General features: G+C 40.7%; 1 long non-coding RNA gene across 1 annotated transcript; it reads left to right on the top strand.

The window, feature by feature from the left end:
• Nucleotides 1-1,456: 1,456 nt before the first annotated feature.
• LOC148224478 (uncharacterized) lies at nucleotides 1,457-8,691 on the top strand. Its single transcript, XR_015802684.1, has 2 exons — nucleotides 1,457-2,248; nucleotides 6,402-8,691. It is a non-coding gene; the product is annotated as an uncharacterized LOC148224478 (long non-coding RNA).
• The last annotated feature ends 15,339 nt before the right edge of the window (nucleotides 8,692-24,030 follow it).

Genomic DNA, 24,030 nt, shown 5'->3' on the forward strand with positions numbered 1-24,030 from the left:
GTTCTAAGTGTTCTAATAAAACCAAAACATTGATTCTTTCCCAGCAAAGTTATAAATAGAAAGTAGGCACCTTCCTTCTTTTACAGAAATATAAAATGCAAAAGGAGATTGTTCACAAAATTAAAAAGCATCCAATTTAAAATGCTGATGTTTTACTTGTGTCTCAGAGCTGCTGCACTCCTGCAAAAAGCAGCTGCTATTTCTCCTTCGTATTCCCATGTAATTGATTTATTCTCATGACTGAGAATGGCATGATGCAGCACAAACAAGAGAAATAGTCTTTCTGCACAGTGGCCCCTTTGTGCCTCTGACAGGTGAGCTGATGGTGATTCTCAAGTCTAGATGGCCTGAAGCAGCTTTGGGCCTGTGCAAACCATGCAACCAGTATCCATTAGTGACATAGATCAAAATGTACTTCTGCTCCTGTTTTAGAACTGCAGAACCCTTTAGGCTGGAAAAGTCCTGTAAGATAATTGTCACACCATTAACCCAGAACTACCAAGTCAGTAAGTGCCCTATCTACACAACTTTTAAATATCTCCAGGAATGGTGACTACTTTCTGGGACAGCCTGGTCCAGTGCTTGACAAACATTTGTGTGAAGAAGTTTTTCTATCCAAACTTCTTCTGGTTCAATCCATTTCATGTTTATTTGGGTCTGGAACTTGCTTTGTAGATGATATAAAGCTGGGAGGAGTGGCTGATACTCCAGAGTGTTGTGCTGCCATTCAGAGGGTCTTGACAAACTGGAGAAATGGTGACCAGGAACCACAATATGTTCACCCAAGCAAGTAAGTACGAAGTCCTCCACCTGGGAAGAACTAAATCCAAGCATCAGAATATTCTGGAATCTGAGCAGATGGGAAGCAGTTTTGCAAGAAAAAAGTTGGGGCTCCTGCTGGATACAAAGCTGATGTGAGCTAGCAGTATGTCCTTTGGCACAGGTGCCCAGCAGCCTCTTGAGTTGCACCAGCAAAACTTTTCCAGCAGGCTGAGGGAGGGGAGCCCTCTGCTCTGCTCAGTCCTGGTGGGGCCAGGGGGGCCCTGTCCACTTATGGGCTTCCCAGTAAAAGACATGAGGGTAGTAGAGGGAGGCCAGGAAATAATCATGTGATGGAAGGATTGCAGCATTAAAATGAGAGTGAGAGAGAGGAAGATATTACCTGACTGGGGCAGAGGTGGGAGTAAAGATGGAAACTGACTCTCTCAGTGGTATCCTGGGAAAGGAGGAAAAGCAATGTTGCTGAAGTTGGACTGCAGGAAGAATACTTGGAGACTTTGCTCTGAAGATGGCTGAATGCTGAAAGAGATTGCCTAGACAAGCTGTGGAGCTGACATCCTTGGGAGATATTAAAAACCAGACTGGATGTAGTCCTGAGTGACATGTTGTAGCTGACCATCCTCAGACTGGAGAGCTGGGTTAGATAATTCCTAGAGGTCACTTCCAACCTCAGCAATTTTCTGATTCTGTGACTTGTAACCTTGTCTTACAATATACAAATTCTTCTTTTTAATGATATTGATACTTTCAGGATTTACTACTAAAAGAATATTGAGGAGCATCAGCCACAGCTATGGCTCCCAGGGAGCTGTTTATATAGGTTGACAAGACTTAGGACCATGAAAGAGAAGGGCAAAGAAACAAAGGGATTTGCTGAAGGCAAGCTGCAAGCCTTATGTTCTTCACTCCTTGCACAGTACTCTATTCACAAGTAGGTTTTCCTCTCTCCTCCCCCCACAAAAACACTCTAGATTTTGTTCCTAAGTCTGCATGGGTAAAGAATGAGATATGAATGCACAGATCTCACTTATAAATTTACTAATATAGATTATATTTCTGAAACAAGTTTGCCCTCTATTCAGCAGCTGGGGGAAACAGAGGTACATTCATTCTGTGAGAACCTCTTCAAAGGTCCATTCACAACCATTCATGGGAAGTGCTACATTGCCGGGCATGTGTGAGAGAAAAAGCACTTTAATTGAATGCATGAGTATCCAACTGACTGCCAGATTGTGACTGGCCTCTGTGCAGGCCCAGAGTTGCAACATTCTGCTGGGAACAAGAAACTGCTGTAGAGACAAGCCAACCTCTTACTCTCCCCAGTGCTCAGTAGACCAGGCACTGCAGAATGAAGACAAATCTGTCAAGGCCATGGGAACTGAAAACAAGGCTTCTTGCAATACAGATCATTCATTTGGCTGAAGGACCTCCTAAATATGGCTTCTATGTGTGTGCAGAGCTGTGAGCTGTAGGTACCCTGAATAGAGCTGAATGCTTGCAGGTTTGTGTAGGAAATGATAAGTGTTAAGTCTAATCTGGGGTATAAAACTACTGTGAAGGAGAAGGAAAACTTTCAGTTTTATGCAGTGTTCTTTTGACTTTGTCTCTATAGGTGTCAGCAACCCCTTGTCTCTGTTAAAATTTTGTTCAAACTGTGTAAGTCTGCTCAAGGGCAAAACTTGGCTTTAGCTTCCCTCCAGTGTTATGGGATGTTATTCTCTGTAATATGTGCCCACCAACTATTGTGCCTTGGATGTGGAAGAAGTCACAAGTCATGTTATCTTTAAATGTTTCACTCTACTTTCACTTGCTTCTTGTATAATATGTTTCATTTTCTGTCCTTCCATTATTAAAAGCTAATCTACTTATGTTTTCCCAAAAAATATCGTGATGCATACTGACCAATAATACAAAGCATCCATGAAGAAGGTGAAGAGGATGGGCAAAAGGCAGCAGGGTATTCAGGGATGCACTTAATGCTGTTCATTAAAAATACGTGAATCTGCTTCAGGAGATTTGGTAAACATTGATTTTGCTCATAGAGAGCAAAAGATAAAAAGCAGCCCCCCTCCTCTTTTTCTGCAAAATGAAAGGAACTGATGTAATTGTTCTAAATCCAATACAATGAAGTGCTGTCGGAGCAGTGCCAGCAGTGTATTTCCTGCCAGTGTCTGCTCCTCCAATCAGTTTAATTATGAGCAATTGTTTGGGTTGTGCTGTGAAGAAATATTAGAGAATGGAAAAAAAGAACATGCTTTAGGTCACTATTTTGCAACTGATTCATGGTTTGGCAGAAACCATTAACTAGATTTTATGCTTTACAGCACTGTAATAGTATCATTGTGGATCAACCTTGCCATATAAGCACATACAGCACAAATCCACCGTTTATTTTGACAAGGTTCTAGCTGAAGCATTTGAAAAATGCTGAAGTAACATCAGCTATTGGCTAGAATTTTTGGTTAATCATGTGCCTACCCTTATCCAAGGGATCTAAGCAGGCTACGAAAAACTGGCTATTGTTAATGTCTCCTATGTTTATCTGTCATGTCAAATTTTTATAATAATTTTTCTTGTGCTTGACACACTTCTCATGTCTTGCTGCTGCATGCAGAGGCATTTTGTAATCCTAGATCAGTTCTTTTGGAGGGGTAGACTGGGGAAAGAGGGTTCTTTTCCCAGCTTGCAGGATTGCTCTCCTTCTGACTGATTTTCTTGGGATGCTGAAGACTTAATTAAACTAACAGGATTGCTCTGGAAGCGGATTCTGATGAACATGTACTTTAGCTTGTCTGGAATGGTTTCCATGCAGACTAGAGGGTGTTTACTGGGGCAGTGCCTCTGTGCTGAATAGTCTTCATGCAGAGATCTTGCAGGACAAAACCCAAAATGCCTATTAGTGCTGCTGGGCAGCTTGGTCAGCTGCCAAGACGGGAGCCAGCCCAGCACGGCACTCGGCTCTGGAGGGAGGAGGTTCTCACACTGCCGAGCCTGATGCAGCCACCCCTGGTGTCATTCCTCTTCAAGCACAGAATTTTAGATTTCAGACATTGTCAGATACTACTGATCAGCAAACTAGGGAAAAAAAAAATCCCCTGGAATACAGAAAACAAAGAATTCATAGCACTTGTGGCAAGTGTTAATTTCAGGGGTTCATGCCTAGATCTGATATGACATGCTGCAAGAGCATGCTCCCTCCAGGAATGTCATATAAACTACCCCAATTGGGATCCCATTCCAACGGAAGACAAAAGATGCACTTGTTTTCATATTTGCTAGTGGAAAATGTTCATTTTCTCCCCCACTCTTCTGTGAGCTATGTACACGCTTTTCTTTTCTGGTACCAGAACAAATCTTGGATAACTAACACATCTCTCCATGTACTGAGTAATATGGGCTGAAAGCAAATAAATTGTGTAAATCCTGCAGGTGGCATATTGCATCTCTGCCAGATTCTGCAGTCTTTACATTAAGCATGTTTCTTAGCTGCAGCTTAAGCCTGCAAAGTTCAAGGGGTACAAGGGTCCAGCTGTTTGCAAAAATGTGGGGATCCAGCTGCAAATCATCTGTGAATTAGGCTGCTCCGATTCTGCTGTTAAAATGTGAGCAATGATAACTTCTAGCAAGAGAGTTCAGAATTTCAATGGAGTTCAGAAATAATAGTGAGAGGCACAGAAGTCCTGTGTTTGGTTCCAGGGTTTAGTACTTTCTTACATATCTGCTTAGCTTGATGATCATTTGAGAGATCATATTTTGCCTGATGGGGTATTGCACCTCAGTTACCTAAGCATGTCTTGGAAAATAGTTTTCCATCAGGAAGCAGTGTTCTCTGGGAATACAAGTCCTTCCCATGTAGAGATGTTGCAGAAGGAACAGTAATCTTGGTTGTTCCAGGAAACAGAGATAGGGCAAATGAAACCACTTTTTAGAAAAGTAGGATCAAGAGCAGAATTGGAGTTAAGGAGATAAGATCATGTGATGCATTGTAGATGTTACCAGGGAAGAAGAGATTAAAATCACTCTATTCTAGGTCAATTGAATAGAATAAAACCATGAAATACTATTTTATTCTAGCCACTGACATACTAATAAATAAGGGCAGAGGTGGGTCTCATAAAGAAATTTCCATTACCACTGATGTTTTTAAGAGCTGTATTTTGTCTAAAAATAAAATTTGTTATGTTGCCAGGTTTATAACTTTTTTTTTCCAGTCATATTCTTAGAGTTACTTAGAAGAGTGTTGTTGATTTGAGAGCATAGCTATAACCTGCTCTGTTCCTGCCTTCTGCTGTACCCTCAGGAATGGTCAAAATGAGATGAGTGCTTACCTGGTCCTTTTACCAGTCTCATTATGCTACTTAATATTACTTGCTGATTGGCAGCTTGTTATGTCAGGGGAAGTTGTGTCCCCGTGACATCCTCTGGCTGCTCAGTGTTGAACCTCATCTTTCTTTGTACTGCCTCATCACCAAGTTTTCACTTGTGCTAAGCTGCCTCTTCTTCTAAACAGTTTTTGACTACGTTGAAAGGTACAGTTCCCTAACATAAACTCCACGTGAAAGTTGGTGTTTGTTTTATTTCCACATTTTCTCCTCCTACCCTTAAAAGCATAATTTTATAAATGATATCCCATTTTCCTTAACATCAGCCTTTGTTTATTATGAGTCTTTGGGATGTTTGTTCAACATTTTTGAAAGTCCAAGGAAACTACTTCAGGTATATTGCCCTTGCAGTGACTCTGGTCAGTGTGCCAAGACATAACTCCCTTGTTTTCTGGGAGCACTCCTCCTCAGGCTATCACATTGGTCTGTCTGCTGCTTGCATTTTTTGCTAAAGATTCTCCTGATTCCTCAAGTCCAGAGGTGAAATTTATTGATTAGCAAGCCAACTATTCAAGTTACAGAGAACTCTTGAAGAAAAAAAAAAAAAGAGAGAGAAAAAAATTAACACTGAATTTTCCTCTTCATATTTTTCTGTTACTTTCACTGTTTTGTAGCAATGGCTGGAGTTGGGTATTAACACCAAAGAACATTTTGGTCTCCATATAGCATTTCCCTGTAAAGATTTACATGGTCTTTGCATACAGCTTAGTATATAGATGAACTGTAGCATGGCAGTATTTATGCAACACCTGAGCACTGGTACCCAGTCCCATCTGTATCATTAAGGTGTTGATTCAGGCCAAAATCACACTGGAAACCTTTCCAATTCTTGCCCTCACATGCAATTCCTGGGCACAGCTTGGGAGCTGGGACAATCTTCATCTTTAGCTCTTTTGGACACAGTGCTTCCCCTCACCACACCACCCTTTTTGGTGGGTGGATTTAGTGATAAGAATGTGATTTGCTCCATGGCATTTGGCCTGATGCTGTAGAATGGTCCCAGTTCTGGTCAGGGCACAGCTGTAGCCATGGTGTTCATTGTGCCATCATGGGGACTCTGTGACTGCCCTTGGGTAAGGAGTTTTATCTATTTATTAATTTTCCTTCAGAAAAATGTCTTGGAAGATCCCAGTACACCAGCACTGTGAAAAGCTGAGTAAGCTATAGTTAATTTGCACAGACTTATTCAAATTCCATTTGGAGACCTGCAATGATTTTCTTCCATCTCATTTCTTCCAGGTGGATTTCTCCTGAAAACCTGCCACGAGGCAGTGCCTGTCTGCTCGTGTGCTGCCTCCCCTGGCTCTTGGCTTGCACAAGGTGCCCTGTGATCCTCCAGCAGCACTGGCTCCATGAGTGCCCTCAGCTGGGGGACACACATGCTTTGGATTTGCAAGTTGGTCTTTTCAGACTGTTTCCACACAGCCCCCCCACACACTCTGTTCTGTCTCACCACAGAGCTCTTGGTCTGTGCTGCTCCCATCTTCATGCAGTGCTTGTGCACAGTGATCACAGGTAGGGTCCTTCAAAGAGGCCTCACCTTTTGGATGTTTCCCACTTCTCTGACAGTGTTAATTTACTGTGTTGTTATTTCATGGCATTCACTGATTGAAATACCCTGTGATGTTTTAAAGAGCCTTTATTTCATTATAAGGCTCCTCAGTTTTAGTGGCTTTTCATGTATTTAAAGTAGACAAAAGTCTTTGCAAAGACATTGGTACTTCCTCTTCCCCCATGTCTATCTCCTTGCAGTGCCCTCAGCAGAGTAACTCAGTGAGTGAGCTCCTGCTCCTACAAGGGTCTCTAGCACATGAGAAACCAGTAGTCAGCTTCATGGCCTCCACAGGCTGGTCCTTTCCACCCAGACTATTTTCATGGTTAGTGAGATTTAAACTGCAGCGACATATCCCAGCACTGTGGCTCTGGCTGTGCCTGGCTAGCTTGAACAGACCAAAACAAAGATTAATTGACTTGATCTGACAGCATTAACTTGCCACTGAGACCCAAACTAATATCTCTGTTGGCCTTACAGTATATAATCAAATGTCTGTTTTCATACTCTGTCTCTGACACTGGCCAAGAGCAGATGCTTTGGCTAATGATGTTTATATCCAGGCCATCTTGCTAGAAGCCACCCTCAATACTGTTAAAATGACTATCCAACTGTATGGTGTACAAATAGGACCTTAAATAAGATTGATGATAAATACCCTCTACATGGTATAATACAAGAGACAGTGTAAGAAACTCTCTGGGTACTGCTGTAATAAAATTATTTCAAGGTCACATTCATTGCTAATTATCCGTTTTATTTTTTTTTCACCCTCAAGAATAGTTGGCATTGTGGCATCAGAGTCCTTTTCATGGGTCTCTCAATTCATCTTTCCTTTCATACTGTTGACTAGATTATAAACCCTGCAAGCAGAACTGCACCCTAAAGTGCATACTTTGAGTGTTTTAAAATCCCGTAGTTTTAGAATATTTTTTTGTTAGTCAAGCTACTTTACTCCACAAATCTGTTCATAAAGACAAAAACTTTTTAGGTCTCTCAAAAGTTCTTATCGGGAAATAATGTATTATAACCAAAACAGTAAAAACTAATTTCATTCTTTTTCTAATTATAGAGCAATTTTCCACAAGTTAAACAATAGAAGTACCTGGCTGAAGAAAACCTATGGTTTTGTTTTTGGGGGTTATTTGCTTTGGATTCAAAATGAACTTCTACCCTTTGGTTAATTTTTTCCTGTTTTGCCTTAAAAGAATTCTCCTTTGTTTGCAACCTGCTCTGTAGCTGAAAATGTAAAATATGTGAAGATGGAAACTCATGGAATCACTAACACTGGGATTGGTACTTTTCTTCAAAATGTAAATTTAATTAATTTACTTTTATCTATTTTTTAAGTCTGTGCCTTCTTTCTGTATCAGCTTTCCTTGTTCTGGTGTGGTTGCTGTCCGAGTGGAAAAAGCATTTAAAAGATAATTCCTATGTCTTTCAGGTGCTAGTCTCCTAAGTAGAACTCAAGTGAAAAATTATTATGGTATCTTCTGTTATTTGTGTTGTTTCTATCCAAATATGTTGAAGGGAGTCCCATCCTGCTGGGTATGCTGTAATTGTTCCAGCAGTTGGAAATGCAGTTTCCAACAGAGTGTTGGTTTGTCTATCTGGATGTCACAGCTGGAAGGCAATCCAGCCTTCCTGTCAGGACCATCTCCTACACACAAATCCACAGTCCGTGCACATGGGCCTGAGAAATCTGTGTTCTACAGATTTTCCACTTTTCTCTTGCCATCATCCAGGGATGCTGCACCAAGACAATTGTCTTATGATGGTGAGGAGTGACCACCACTGGCAGAAGAGACTGCTCTACCCTCTCTGCTGGAGTCAGATCATGTTGTTGTTGCACTGAGGATCTGAAACAACTCTACTCTTGAGGTTAAAAAGATAGACCTTTCTTTCAGAAGGGAATAAAATCTCTAATATACAAAATTCAGTGTCTGATCAGTAATTAAAGGCCACAATGGAAAACAATACCTGTTCAACTCTGTCAATTTTTGTAGTAATTCTGCTGCTGTTTCTAATGCTATTGCATAGAGAGTGATTTTCTACCTATATAGGTGTTATAGATATTCTGGCAAACATTATTTAAATACTGATTAGTGGTAAAACCAACACAGAGTATTGGGAACGAGGAAGGAGGTGGGATGCTAATAGGTCTTTGGTGATCTCTATGCCACATCTACTTTGCAGAAAAAGAAGAATTCTTTGCTCTAGGGATTTAGAAGTAGGTAATATAAAACTCAGCTGTCAAGCAAAAAAGAAACCTGAAGCAGAAAATACCCTGTTCAGAACGTTCTTCAGAAAAACTGCACTTTAGACTGAGGAGCAGGGTTAGTTGTGGAAAAGAGTAATTACTTTGAATGACCATGATGGGCAGAGAGTGTTAAAAAAAGAGGCTAAAAAGCAGACTATGGGGGAAGTGGACAATGAAGCTGGTATCTCCAACCCTCTCATGAGGCTGAAGGTCAGGAGCTGTAAAGAAGCCTAGTCAGTAAAGGAGGTTAGCTTGACAGAAGCATCCATAGATGGTAATGAAAGGAAGCAATTAGGCCAGCTCCTCTCGTGGTATTCTGGCGTCTTTTCCAAGAACAACGAAGAATTTGGATGACAGGATTAAGTGCAGTGCTGCTCTGTGCTAAACCACTGAATGCTCCTGGGAAGCAGTGCTTATGCTGGCTTGTCATCCTAGTAGATGGCTGGAAATGTTAAATTGCAGGCTGTGGAAGGGCCTGACTGTTCATCCTAAGGTGCTGCTGGCATCCCCGGTTCTCCAGGCACCTCTTTCTTCGTAGGTGGCTTCAATTTTTGTTATGAATACACTTACTGCCTTTGAAGGAGCTTGTTAGCACAGGTAGCACCCCCAGCAGCTCTCAGGATCTCTCCTGGCCCACAGGTGGATCAGCTAACAGTGTGAGTTGTGCCTGCACAGGATAGCAGCCCCGCTGCGGGCCGGCCGTGCCCCGGCGCTGAGGCCCATCCCTGAGGAGCACTGAAATCCTGCTGGGACGTGCCCCAAACCCCCTCCTGCAGAGACAGCACTGATCCCCCTGTTTACACCTCAGCTGCAGCCTGCAGAGATGGGGTTATTTCAGTAACTTTTATCACTCTGTGCACACGGGCCTCAGGGCACTGTCAGACTGGAGGAGACATGCTGGAGCAGTCTGTGCTGAGCCCTGCCAGCTGCACAAGACATTTTGGTCTCTTTGCAGCATGCTTCTTTTGCCTCTTCCTTCTGGAAGACATACATTATCTAGGGTTTTCATTCTCCTGGGCAATCCCTTATTTCTTGGATGAAATTTATTTTAATTCATTAAAATTTCAGAGGAGAGTTGATGCTAAATGCTGTCTACAGAAAATTTCATTTTCAGCCTGTTCAACACAGATGTCTTTCTCTCTGTGGGGTAGACAACCCAAATTCAATTTCAATGAATTTTTTTTCTTTTTCCCTTTGCTTTCTCGATTTGGTTTTCTTTTGCTAATTTTGTTGCTCACAAGATTGTTAGGTTTAGCTGAGAATTTAAAATCTTACTCTATGCGTCAGCCTCTGGGTGATTACAAGTCTCCTGGGTTAGATGCAAGATCTGGGTGAGTTCCCCACTGCAGTGCTCTCTGCAGCTTCCAAATCTGGAAAATCCTTGCATGTTTTGGGTGAACTTACGTTATTTCTCTAGAACATGGAAGAAACAGCTAATAGAAGAAGAAATTGTAAAGCTTGTAACCAAGCCAGTTTCTAAAGTTAGGGTGGGAAGGTATGCAATCCTTTAAAACCAGGAATCTAACCGGCTCCCAGAATAGTCTGGTATAAACCTGTTGGTGAAGAGTTTTGATGTTAATGGAGCGTCCAATGAAGGTCTCATGGTTCTCAGCTCCACAAGGGTCTTTCCTCAGTGTCCACTAACACACCCGTTTGCTAATTCTAAACATTCACCCGGGCTCCTTATTTCTCTCCACTTAGAAATTGACTAAAACCGGACTCCATAATTGAGGAAAAGACCACAAAGAAAGTAGCAGAGATAATGATGGCACCAAGAAGAAGAGAGACACATGAGTGAATGAGAAAACAGAGAAGCTTAACAGCTTTGGTGCAAAGCTGCCAGAAGTTTGACTGACAGGTAAAAGCAGCTCAAGAGACCTGCCTTTTTGATAAGGACAAATGGAGATACTTTAGGATTTGAAGTGTAGGTAATTTTTCAAATGTTCCTTTTATTATAGAGCTGGGCTGGTTGAGACAAACATGCAGTCCTGGGGGAATGATGATGCCAGATTTTATGAGTCAGATTCTGCCCTGAGAAATAGTTTAGTAGGCAATCATAAGCTAAATGTAAAAAGTGCGATTAGATGCCAAATTTCCTGCCAAAGAGGAAAAACATAGAGGAACTGCAAGCTGTGGATAAAATTTTGCAAATCTCAGTACTCAAGAAAGGTATCTAAAACATCAGTCAGTGAGGATTCTGCCAGAGTCCACTAGATAATTAGACAGAGCAAATAATTAAACATCAGTCTTAAATCACATTACAGTATTTTCCTCTGGTTATGGTGACATTTGTTTAATACACTTAAGTTTCTCCTCACAAAGTTAGGAAACTATTACCAGTTTCCACCAGTGAATCTGTTTCAGCATATGCTTTTGTAATAAGTAATTTTGTTTGTAGTGCTTGCTCATTAGTTTTTCTATTGGTATAGATTTTAATAATGTATCAAGAAGTAATTTTGTGCTCAAGCAGTAATTCCTGTTTAAAAAAGCAGATCAGCGACAGAAATACTCTCATTTTATTGAAATAATTGTACTAGAGTATTGTGTGCTTCACTATGAATCAGCTCAAATTCACTATCAAGTCTGTATAAACTAGTAAGAGGTATCACCTATTCTCTCAAGTCTACCCTCATATCTGGACTTGTTTCCTATACAGAGCTATTAGATTCCTGGCTTGGGAGTTTCTAATATCCTTCCCAGCCATTTGATAAGATCCCAAGTTCTATTTTTCATGGTGAAAGCCTGAAGGGGAAAAAAACCCAGTAGCTAAAAACTACGAGTTCAGCAATGAGAGGCAATGTCAGAGATCCTGTATAATGAGATGTCCAAAGTGACTATTTTAGTACTTAAAGTATTGGTGAAATTTCAGATGTGACTCTGTGGATGCTTCACTCTCAGAAAAGATGTGGACCAGAGCTGGACAGAGTTCAGAAACAAAGAAATAGAAAGATAGAGGTTTAAAAAATAATGTTCTATGAGTTGAAGGCAGTGGTGATGTTTAGTCTAGAGAAAAGAAGACTGAGGAGAGGCGTGACAACACTGTTTGTTAAAATACTTTAAATGATTCTCTAAGGAGGAAGGGAATAAAGGATATTCCGGGGGCAAAAAGCACAAGAAGCAATGTTCTTAAATTGTGGTAAAGGCGACTTATTTTAAATTTTAGGGGAAGATAAGCTGTTCTAATATTAAAGATAGCCAAGGAATGGAGGATCTCGACAGTGGATATGAGAGGTGATGGGAGCCCATTATTAGGATTCTGTAATAAATGCTATACATACATTCTGCTGTGTAAATATCCAAAGTATGCCTGGAAGGATTTAGCTGTTTTTTAGCAGCTGTGGTGAGCTGCATAGTCTCTTAAAGATAATTGAGGGTGACCATTCTTCCACCATGACATTAACAGAACTAATGAGAAAAAGGCAGAGGCCATTGCTCATCCCATGTAGGTGGTTTCAGTCATTCAAGGCATGATTTTGGTAATGCGGAAGAGGGGCTCTAGGGCTTTGGAAAGGAGGCATCTGAAGGCAGGTGTGGGCTCCAGGTAGATGTCAGCTCTGTGGGTGCTGCTGCTTAGATGCTGCTGTTCAACATAGAAATGACTTTGCCTTGAACCTTTCAGGGTCTTTTGTCTTTTTTTCTGTTCTCCAAATGTTCTATTAGCTAATGCCAGGGCACCCAGCTCCCATGAACTGGAGAACCCTGGTCTGTTTATGTATATTTGCCTCTTGCCTTTCAGCCTTCACTGACACTCTCTGGGCAGCAAAGATGCTTGGGCCGAGTCCACTCCTTTCCAGGATCCAGTTCCCCTACCAGCAAATCATGCCATGGATGTTTCTCTTGAAGCAAGACACTTTCAGCACTTGATGTAGTTTTGCTGCTGAAGGTCTGTTTATAGTCTGGACAGTCCTTATGCCCTGTTGTTCCCAGAATTGCTCTTTGTAAGCTGTCACTTTTTGCCTTCCTTAAGAATTATCCTGAAATCCATGTGCATGGGATGGCAGCCAGAGGTTTGGTGGAACTGATTTAAGATGTGAGCTTATCTGCCTCATTAAATAACCAGAAGAAGCTGGCTGCAACTTTCCTTTAAAAAGTTCAGTCATACCAACAGCAGAAGATTAGGGTATAAATAATCCATTTGGCAGGGTTAATACAAAAATACCTCTCTGTTGCTCAGCACTTGTTTTTCATCCATTTTCCTAGTTACGCTGCCTCACTGCCTCTTGGCACCCACTGTGCAGTTTCTATTTTGGGCAGCTCCCCGAGTGATGGCTCTCAGGGATAGCGGTGGGGCTTTCTTTTGGAAGTGGGGCTTTTCCTGGCATGCCGGTGGCATGGTGAGGGCATGGAGACCCCGCTCACCAGCTGCACTTTCAAATCACACACATCTCCAAGCAGCTCTAAGCAGATCAGTCCATCTGTCTAAAGGTGCATGTCCATCTCCTCGTTCCAGGAGTGCCTTTAGCTGCCGGGGACCCTCAGTCACCCCTCCGGCGCTGTGCTCTCCTGCAGTTTTGCTGTCTAAGCCTCAGGGATCAGTGCGAATTTGAGGAATGAAGCTTTCCTTCTCTGCTCCCCCCGCCCCGCGCTCCCGGAGGCTGCCGCGGCCATCTGGCCGCATGACTCACGGCGTTCAGGCCCAAAGAGGGGCCGAGACAAAGGAGCCATTCTGCAGCTCGGACTGCGAGCCGGCACAGAAGCTGTGACATGGGGTCTCCCTCTCTCTGTCCCTCCCGGAGACCCTCCTGAGCCCCCACGCTGCTGCCATTCCTCGGCACCGTCCTGGCTCCCTGTGCATGCCCAGGTGCTGTCCCAGCTGCGAGGTGTCCCCTCCCTGCCATCCTTCGCTCCCTCGCTTGGAGAGGTGTCTGTCTGTCCCCAGCTGCAGCTCTGCCACTGCTGTGTGTAACTCAGGGAGCAGAGCCCAGGGCAGTGAGGTGCTGCTGAAACAGGGCAGCAGCCCTGGCTGCCTCCTGGCTCTCCCCGGCCCTGCTGGATCCCCCTTGCCAGACAGGAAAACTCCATTGTTCTGAACAGAGCCATGCTACTTTGCCTAAGCATCCATCATGCAAGAAGTGTCTCACTTCTGCCTATTTACTGCTTGTTTCTGGGCTGCCCATGAGCTGTTCATTAAAATATAGTTGTGCCTAGTATATTTTTTTCCAGTGGGTTAAATCTCACACTGCAGGAAAAGAGTATAAACCACCCTTGTGCTATATTTGAAAATAATTCTTGTTTTGTGTTCTATAACCCCAGTTACAGAGATAGTTGTAACTGGAAGACTTGTAGCAGATATTCTGTGTGCCTGGAAAATCCAGGTAGAATACAGGTAAGTCTGTGGTGTTGGGACTATCATATATCGAAACTAATGTATTTAGACTTTTCTTCATGTGTTTTGGGCTGATCAGAACTCTGTGCTCCCAGGTGAACTCTAAATCACTGTCAGTTTGCTGCATTCCTAGTCTGAGCTGTTGCTCCAAGTGAGTTGCCTGCTGTCCTGGCAAAAATACGGAACTAAAAAGGAGAGACAAAAGAGGAAAGCAATGAGTCAGTTGTAGATGTAGGGGGAGGACCTGGTAGAAGAGTAAAAGGTATCATCTCTTTTGCTCATATTTTTGCATGAGGTGGAAGTAATCTAGCAGTTTAAGGCAGGGAAGATACTGGGGGAACCAGGCCAGGCATAGCCAAGTGACACCTCAGCATGCAGTGCCAGGCTTCCAGCTGTGAAGAAACTGTGTTGATTCTCACTCCAGTGGTATAAATGTATGTTTTGTCAAGGCTGAAAGGATGCTCCTGATCCTTTGCTGACACTTAGTGCTATGAAAGCATCAGAGTTCCGCAGGCAGAGACCAGTGGAAGCTTAGTAGAATCTCACAGCAAAAACAATAGGGAATACACTGTGATTAGGACAGGGTGACACCCCCAGGCCCGACGGGAAGCCAGCAAAATGAAGAAAGGGAAGGCTCTAGCTTCAGTGTTTGCATGGATGTCTCTCTGACAACCTTGGCAGGACAGTTCAGTCCCAGAGAGCCGGATGGCTGAGATGTTTTTGAGCAGCTGTGAACCTGGTTATTGTATGCACTGGGCCACTCCTTCTCTTTGCTATTGTTTCAATTTTCCGGCTTTGTTCCTTTTAACTTTTCCATCTGATCAGGCCCCATAGCAATTAATACTACTGTAAACAACCACTTAAGACAGCTCCATGTGCTTTAGAAATAATATTCATGTTTTCCAGTTGAGAAACAATTGCATTGAATGAAACCTGCCCAGGCTCTTCAGCAAGCCCTGGTGACCTTACAAACACAGCCCTGGGACAGTTGTTCAGTCAACCCCTGCATTCTGTAGAGATTTCCACTCTGGTGCCAGCACTTGCTCTATGAGCATTGTGTTATCTGTAATTACATTTGCTACACCGTGTGCCAGTAAAAATAATTTGCCAGAGTCAGGTGTGAGCATGAAGCACAGTTTAGGTGTATGTACAGGTACTTCGTGTATTGTAACTACTCAAGATGTATTGTACATACACTGATGTCCTCTGTGGGTAAGTATTTCTTATGGATAGTTCATTCAGCTCCAAGAGGAAATAGGATCTTCATTCTACTTTAGGAGTTTTTAAAATTAGGAATAATGCTCCATAAAATTCTCAGTGTGTGCCCTGTCGTGAATTCCCCTTCCCTGATTGAAATTACACCTCTCATTAAGAGATCTCTTGTGTCTTTTGCATTGTCACTCAGGTACCAAGAAATTTACCTTATCAAAAGCATCATCTGCAAATACACTGTCGCTTGTTGTAGGACAGTCCGACAGGAAAGCCCTGCTATCTTCCATCCCCCAACTGCAGTCCTGGCTCTTTGCTGTTCAGCAGTTCTGTTGCATGATTATTTTCTTCACTTTCACTGTATGCAGCTGAGTATTTACAGTACAATCAGCTGCCAATATCTTAGTGAGAAACACAGCAAAACATTTTCTGTTTCTGAGATAGTCTACTTTTGCTCTGTCCTGAATTCCCAGGGATATAATCAGGAATAATTAATTTAGTTTTCCTTACAGCCTGTTTTATGGTGTCAGAGGGGTTCTTCAGTGCACTCACTATGTTATCTAGGTGCTCACTGATACACACTTTCATCCAGCTGATAGCTCTTTGCCTAGTTTACAATTCAAACCACTGACTTCTGCCAGTATTTGCCAGGAAAAGTCCCCCGCGTGGTTCAAATTTCTGTCCATAATGTTCACATTGTTCCCAGTATGAGCTCCTCAATATTTCAGCCCAAACTTGTGAGTTAACTGCCTAAAACCAGCACAGCAGTTGTGACCCTTGGGTCGTGGGCATCTGTTCTGATCTCCTGCCAGGGAAAACTCCACTGCTGGAGCTGCTCCGTGGCACAGGTATTGCCAGCTCAGGGTAAAGTGTGAGCAGAGGCTGGAGGCAAATGCAGCTGCCTCTGTACCCTTGCTGACTCCAAACTATTTTGTGGTAACTCTTTGTTCTGCCTTCTGCCTTGTCATTATAAAAATCAGTAGGAGAGCTCATTTCCAGGAGGATACCCCAACCATATAATGAAGAGGGAGTCTTTTGCAAGCTATAAACCACATGTGCATTCTTTAGTTAAAGATCGTTTACAGCTCTTGTGATTTAGACTAAAGACTTTTAGACAAGATGTATTATATTCTCAGTAGTCTTTCTGCAGTCAGTCTGTCTCTACAAGGAAGGTTATTATCAGTACCTTTCCAGGAAAAATCAATGTAAACTAGATGTATCTGATAGTCAGATTATACTAAAGAGAATTGTACAAAATCCATTAACAGATTCATTAAAATATTTTCCTTTTTTAATTTGGCTTACAGCTTAGAACAGCCTTCAAGCTATTCCATTAGTGCTGCTGACTCCGCTTTCTGTTAGGCTAAAAGCTGAGATAACGTGTGCTCAGAGCAAATGAATGATGCAAGATGATCAGTATGCCAGTACAGCTGTGCTGGAGATTTGCAGTTGCATTTAAACCATTGGTAAATTTACACAAGCATTTCAGAGAGCAGCCTAACTTCGAGGCAGAGCACAGTACCCTCCTCCTCTTGATACAGATGTCATTAGTCCTGGGAAGAATGGGAGTACCACAGAATTATTTATACAGCAAGCACTGTTTGTTTTAAGGCATGAACACTGATGTGAAAATAGTCTCAGAGATTCTAAAAACTTATTTCTGACTAAAATAAACAATTAACTAAGGTCTTGTAAACCAAATGAAGAAGTACGGAATCCTTTCAATGTTTTTATGAAGTCATTTGTTGAGACAACTGAGCGATGAAGCCATTAAAGGAGGAATGTTTAGTAAATATTTTGCTGCCCTCCACTGGACAAGCAACAGCATATCCCCAGCAAGCGCGGTTCCATGGGATATTTAACTTCAGATGCAGTGTGTTCTACCTCAACTGAGCATTACAGGGGTTTGATTTTTCAAGCTAAAATTGGATGGTTTTGATTTTAAACTGAAAAATATTGAAGATATGCCTGGTAGAGTAGTCATCACAGCAGCGACACACCTGTGAAGATGTGGACCAGAAATTGTTGCACACTGAGGCTCCAGAGGGATTTACTCTTTCTACCCTAATCAGAAGAGCAATATGGAAGTGGGGGTTTGTGAACAGGTACCTAGAAGTAGGAAAGGTTTACTCCTTTCTCTACTCCTGTAATATTTAGATCTATGAATATTAGATATCTGCAGCCATCTAAACCTGTGGGTGGATTTTGTGCTTAGTCATTGTACATAACTTTTGTGGTTTAAAGCAATGATGTCATGTCGACCTTGCCATTAATTCATTAGCTGTAGTCCTTGGCAGAGGACTAACATCAGTATTGTATCTAGAAACATTTATTATTAAAATATTTTCTATTTTGAATAACGTTGAAGATGATAGCCTGGAAGAATCACTTTATCAAACCAGGAGACTGAGGAAGTCATTGGGGCTGATGGGCAAAACATTCTAGTGAAAGTAAAGAAAGGACAGCTTAGAAGGGAAGGGGATTTGCAAAAAAAACCAAAGTAGCAGACCTTCATGGACAGGGGTCAAAACTGGTTGCTAATAAGGCTGGAAGAAATATTCACTATGTACCTACAGCTGGGAAATTTCCTGTAAGGGACAGGATGACCACACATTTGATGACCATAGGCTTGATATGTGATGTGGCAGAATACTTCCTTTGGAACTCATTAGGTTTCCATCTGTATATTGCAGAGTATATATCGAGCTGACCCACTTTGGCAAGGGACAGTTGTTGGGTTTGACTGTTAGTATTTTCACCACTGATTTTGTTCTGACATTTTCATATGAAACAGAGGAAGTGGAAACAAGAACAAGAAACATTAATCTGTTTGTTTTCAGTCCAAGAAACTAGGCGTGATTCATATCAGACAATAAAAATTAACCATATGATAATCAAACCCTGAAGGGCCTGAAACCTTATGGTAGCTGTTTATATGAGGATGGCCATGTTTTTGTTGTTTTCTTTTTAAATGCTCATGTAATTTGCCGTTCCTATCTCAGTATTATAATTGAAAGGATTATAACAGAACAGATTTTACCCCCAGTCTTAGTTTGAAAGCTACTTAGTAACTACTATGCTAGATTTATTTTATCCTAGTTGATAATCATGCTGCTACTCTCCTGGTTCAAGTTTTACCTTACTATTTCTCCAAATTTCAAAGATCTATTTTGTTTTGGGTTTTTCTAAAATGTTGCTTTCCTGTATTGCAGAAGCTCTACACATCACAGTGTATCCATACTAGATGGCTGTTCTTTGTGGCTGCCACTAACATGCAGCATTTGGTTAACTGTATTAGAGGAATTCTTGCATTTGATTTTTCTCCCTTTTCTTCATAACAACATGTGATTTTATTCAGCATAACGAATTTTATTCAACAAAAAGGAATGACTGTTAAAACTCCAGTTCATAGAAGAATTATTTTATGTTGCATTATAGGAATATTAAAAGCAATTTTTTCCCCAAGGTAACAAGTACAAAATATTTAGGCTGTCTTTTAAGGTAAATATACACACACTTCAGCAAAAATGGCTTTTTAATAATTATGAGATTTGTTTTGTCATGAGTAATTTTGATCTTTACCTTCTAAAAATAAAGAGCAAAACTCCTTCTGGCTGCTTCTTATGGTGATAATGATAAGGAATGTATCTGTTTCATATCATACAGATATATAGACAAATATTATCCATGTCTGGACAATTAAATTATTAAATTATTAAATTATTTAGATACAGGAAAGAGAAAGTCATCAAAACCATGTGAAAAAAAATAAAGCAGTGACAATAACCATCTAGTGAAAGTCTGTAGAAGAGCAGAAAGCTGACTTTTTAGAGCAAGCTTTCACAGGAAACTGTGTTACATTCAACACCTAAATTAACTTCTCAGCAAAATAGGATTAAATTGCACTTCTTGAAAGTTTTTAATACATGCTGGTTGAAATTCTATTATTTTTCCAACAAACTTGAGGAGGTGCTATATTAATGTTCTACTGATGGAAGATGCTACCTTCTGCTTTCTTATTGTAGAAGGTTCTTTAATCTAAATTTCAAAAGAATTATAGTGTATATTTCTAGACCATGATTTTATATATTTACATGTGTAGCACTTATAAATCTTTTGTTCTGTGTAGAGGTAGAGTATCTTTAGACAGATTCAGAGCACATTAAATACTAACACTTATAAAGTCATCAAGATTTTTTTTTTTAAATGTTCAGACATAGGTTTTTTTTAATAAAAATAACTTCAAAGCTAACTCTTAAGAGGTTTTTTGTACTGGACTATCACTGATAGTGATTGGAATCAACAGTAAATATCTGAATGATAGATACTTATATCATGTATAATTCCATTCATACAGTGCAATTTCAGGTTGTTTTGGTTCTACTGGTGATACTCTTCAGTACTTCATTTTGCCTGTATTTAATCAATGCTGCAAGTGTGCAAACAAAAATGGTCCCTCTTATTCCTTTCTCCTAATATCTGAAACTTCTCATTTGGAATTAGTTGAAAATACTAATTTTGTTACAATAAACATGCTATGATGAAGAAAAAATTGAGAAGTAATCATGCTTTTTCTTCATAGTTTTATCCATGATATTTTAAAATTGAAATAATCCAACAAAGTCTGTTAATAATACTAAAATACAACATGTTTTTTGGGTTTGTTTTCTTTTTTTTTCCCCTGAGAGAAATGAATGTAAGTCTCAGGGAATTAAAAATGACCTCTTTTATTATAACATAACCCTCCTCTTTTTCTCCAATATACACATGTATTTATGTGTATTATGTATTTACATGTATTTATTTCCTTTGTCTATGCACAGAATTAGAAGACATCCTGAACTGTACCTTCATTTAGGATACTGTTTAACATTAAGCTTAAAATGGTTTACTTTTTCATGAAAATGAATAGAAAACATCCAAAGATTATGCTATTTTATAAAGTAACCTACCAAATTTTTTCTAAATCTATGAGTGGGTCTTTTAATGTGTTCTGAAATCATAAATCTCCTTTTGGTGTAACATATATTCTCAGTACATGTATTTAGTTGGTATAACATGTATATTAGTGCAGAAATGCTGGGACTGAGCTCTGTGCATGGCTTCAAGCTTTCCACAGCCAATCCTGTGCTGTCAGAGTCCATGGTCTGCAGAGAGACACTGCAGCTACGTTTACACAGCTGAAGCCCACACATAAATTAAGTTAATGCATGCAATTGTGTTTCATGCAGCTGGATAAGAAACACATTTCCTGACAAAGCACTCCCTTTTTCTGTGTAATTACCTATGGAATGAGCAACTCTGAACAGCAGATATTTTTTTCCCAGGGCAAGTAGTCATTGTTAGAGCTGGGGAAGGAAATGTCTCAGACCTTCTGACTAGTCTATTGGTTTGAAAGTGCATTTACTATAGAATGCACTAGGTAGCCAAAAGAAGGAAATAAATAAAAATTACATTGAGCTTTCTTAAGGGAGATATCCAGTAATCAATTTAGGTGCAGATTCAGATGTGGGGAGCTGGGACTGTGTGTTCTCCAGTCTAAACCATCCTAAACCTCTGGTTTTAGTAGGCAATGAGGAAGCAGGTCCATAATTTGTTTGACTTCCTCTGAGGCAGCCAACAGCCCCTTGGGAATCACCAGTGCCAGAGCTGTGTATGCCCTTGGCCTTCAGACTTTCTTGGAAAGAAGAGGAGTCTTCATTCCTTTGAGCTGCAAAACCTGACAGTTTTAAAATATAGTCCAGGAAATAACCAAACCAGATACATTTTCTATTGGCAGCACTCACAAGGTGCTTCTTGATAAGTATCAGCCTCTAAATAACAATTCCACCTCCAAAGACAAACAGATGGGCAGAAAACTCTACCATGGACAAGTTTGTAAGGATCCACACCAAACAAATGAAAAAAAAAATCCAGACTGCAATGTTAAAATTTATTCAGGGATTCAGAATGTCTGCAGCAAGTGAGATTGCTGCAGTTGAAAAATTCAGCTCACAAAATGTAGCCCACTACAGAAATCCTGCCATGAATCACAGAAAAAGCTCTATGTCAGTTATAAATCAAACTCTCTGTGATTTTTTTTTAGGAAACAAGTCACTACTAAACAAACAGATCGTTTATTGCAATCAATACACATAAAAGCACCTTGAGATCACTCACTTTGGATGTGCTGGAAGACAACCCACCTCAAAGCATCAGGTAAGTGGGCAACATGCTCTAGGTAGTCTCATCTGCTGTGCAGCTGTCACAGCAGTGCTGAGTTTTGAAAGGAGAGTGGCCCTGGTGTCTTCAGCAGAGATTTGTCAAAGAATAAAAATTAAAATAGTGACTTTTTGTTCTTTGAACTTACCAGACACATGGGTAATTAGTCTCAAGAAGCATCATGTAGTCAAATCCTTTAACTACTCATCTTAAAATGTGGCTCTTGATGTGGATATCTCTGCTCCATGAAAATAGCCATGTGAGAAACCTTGGAAATGTGATTTATTGAATGGATCTTTTCTCTTTTGTCAGCAGTCATATTCTAACAGCCCTTACATGTATTTTTCTTACAGTATGGCTTACCCAAAAGGCTTCCCATCTGAGTATTCCATCATTGCAGCCTTTTGAGTTTGTGAAGGGCAGTCTGTAGCTTGGATTGAATTTAGAGCAAGTCAGTAGTTCTTGCAGCAAAGACCATGTTGTCATTCATGTCCTGACAGAAAGGCAAGCTCTGTGTTGTCTCTTCTACACCACACCAGGTCAAATACTCGCGCTTAGGACTGCAAAGAATGCAAGGAAAGATTTTAATGGTCCTTGTCACAAGACAGCATTGAGCAAAAAACGAAATAATGCAAAATTATTTATTGACTGTTAGAAGGTCTGTTCTGTCCCTTAAAGTAAGGAGAGCAACACTTGAAGATATGAATATATTTTGCCATGAAGCCATCAGCTGACAAGTCCTCTTTTGGTTGGTGGATCAGGCTGGTGGGTCTCTATTTTCTTCCTCCTGGTACCCAATGGTGCGTGTGTGATGCTGACTGGCTCCCTGATGGGACTCAAAAGTGAGTTATTATTCTGAGAGTTTAATCACCTTTTTTTCCAAGTGCCCCCTTTTCTACCCTTGTGTAATGTCTTAATGAGTGTCTTATTTTCATTACAGTTAGTATCCTTTTATTTTTACTTTGGTAGGATTTTTTTGTTTGTTTTAAGCAGGTAGGATTTTTTTGTTTGTTTTAAGCAGTCACTTTTCCCGAGAATTTTAAACAATCTTCAGGCAGATTCCCACTCCACCCCCATAACCCATTTATTGATCCTACAGAAATAGGGGGAAATATTCCTGATTTTTACTAGAATAATTGAGCTTTCGATTATGGAAAACTTGTTTTTCTTCTTTCATATAACAGAGTTACTCCTTTCAGAAGCTCTTTACGACTAGTCAGTGTTATTCTTGCAAATGGAATTAAGTATTATTTATCCAGCTCCTCCCTCTAGTGGTGACCGTAGAGCCCAAAACTGAGGGAAGTTTTCATGCTTGTGTGCTTTACATCACCAGGTCACACAATCCTGTGTATTGGTGGCTCCCTTTTTTTCTGTAAATGCAGTTTTATGGTTACTAAGGCCACTATTTGTGAAAGAGTTTACTGTATTAATTTTAAGTTTTTTTGTGGGTACTAAATGGAAAAAAATAAAAGGGAAATAAAGCAGTTGTAAGAAAATTAAGTACTATACTCTGAATTAAACTGTTGTTCTTCATAAAGCTGCAGAGAGTATTTGACCTAAAACTTTCCATTGAAAAAGAAAATTATTTTATTGTTGAAATCAGTAGAGATGTAATTGCCTCTAGCTTGTATTCAATTAGAAGTCTCTGCAGTTTCTCCACAGGACCTGAAATCTTGTTTGTGGGGGGGACCCTACTGGATACGTGTGGAGCTGAGTTTAAGCAGCAGAGCAGGGTCTGGGCAGTGTGTTAGCAGAGGCTTCACCGGGCAGATGGGCATGGTGGCTGCAGTGCTTGCGTGGTCACAAGCCATGTCCAGGAGCAGAACTGGGCTGGGGCTTTGGTGTGTGGGTTTGTTTTACTCATGCATTTGTTTTCTAATTAGTGTCATGGTGTGTGTAGTTAAAGACAGTTATTTTATGTGCCTCTGAGATACTCTTAAAGAAACTCGAAATTCCCTGTAATGCAGATAAAGGCTGCTTGGAAGGCTGCCGGAAACTTCCCGCTACAGCCAGGCTGTGCTCTCTTCCCGGCATTGCAGGCTTCCTCTCATGATTGCTTTTCCTGGTGGTTATTTAATATTAGCTTGCCAGTTCTCCCTAATTCTCTGTGATTGTCTGACAGCATGCAGCTCTTTTTATTGACTGCACAGATGAAATGAATTTATAACAGAAAGAGCAAGCTTTAGTCTCTCTTGATATATGAAGCAAGAACATTTGGAAACTGATTTTTTTTGTCAAAATGAAGAGATTGATGCTCATAGTGAGTTCTGCCTGTGGAGAGGGCTTAGAAGGGGGTTGGGGTTTAGGGATGGATCAGAGT

This window comes from Sturnus vulgaris, chromosome 3 (assembly GCF_052056855.1).
Source record: "Sturnus vulgaris isolate bStuVul1 chromosome 3, bStuVul1.hap1, whole genome shotgun sequence".
NCBI classification, from domain to species: Eukaryota; Metazoa; Chordata; class Aves; order Passeriformes; family Sturnidae; genus Sturnus; species Sturnus vulgaris.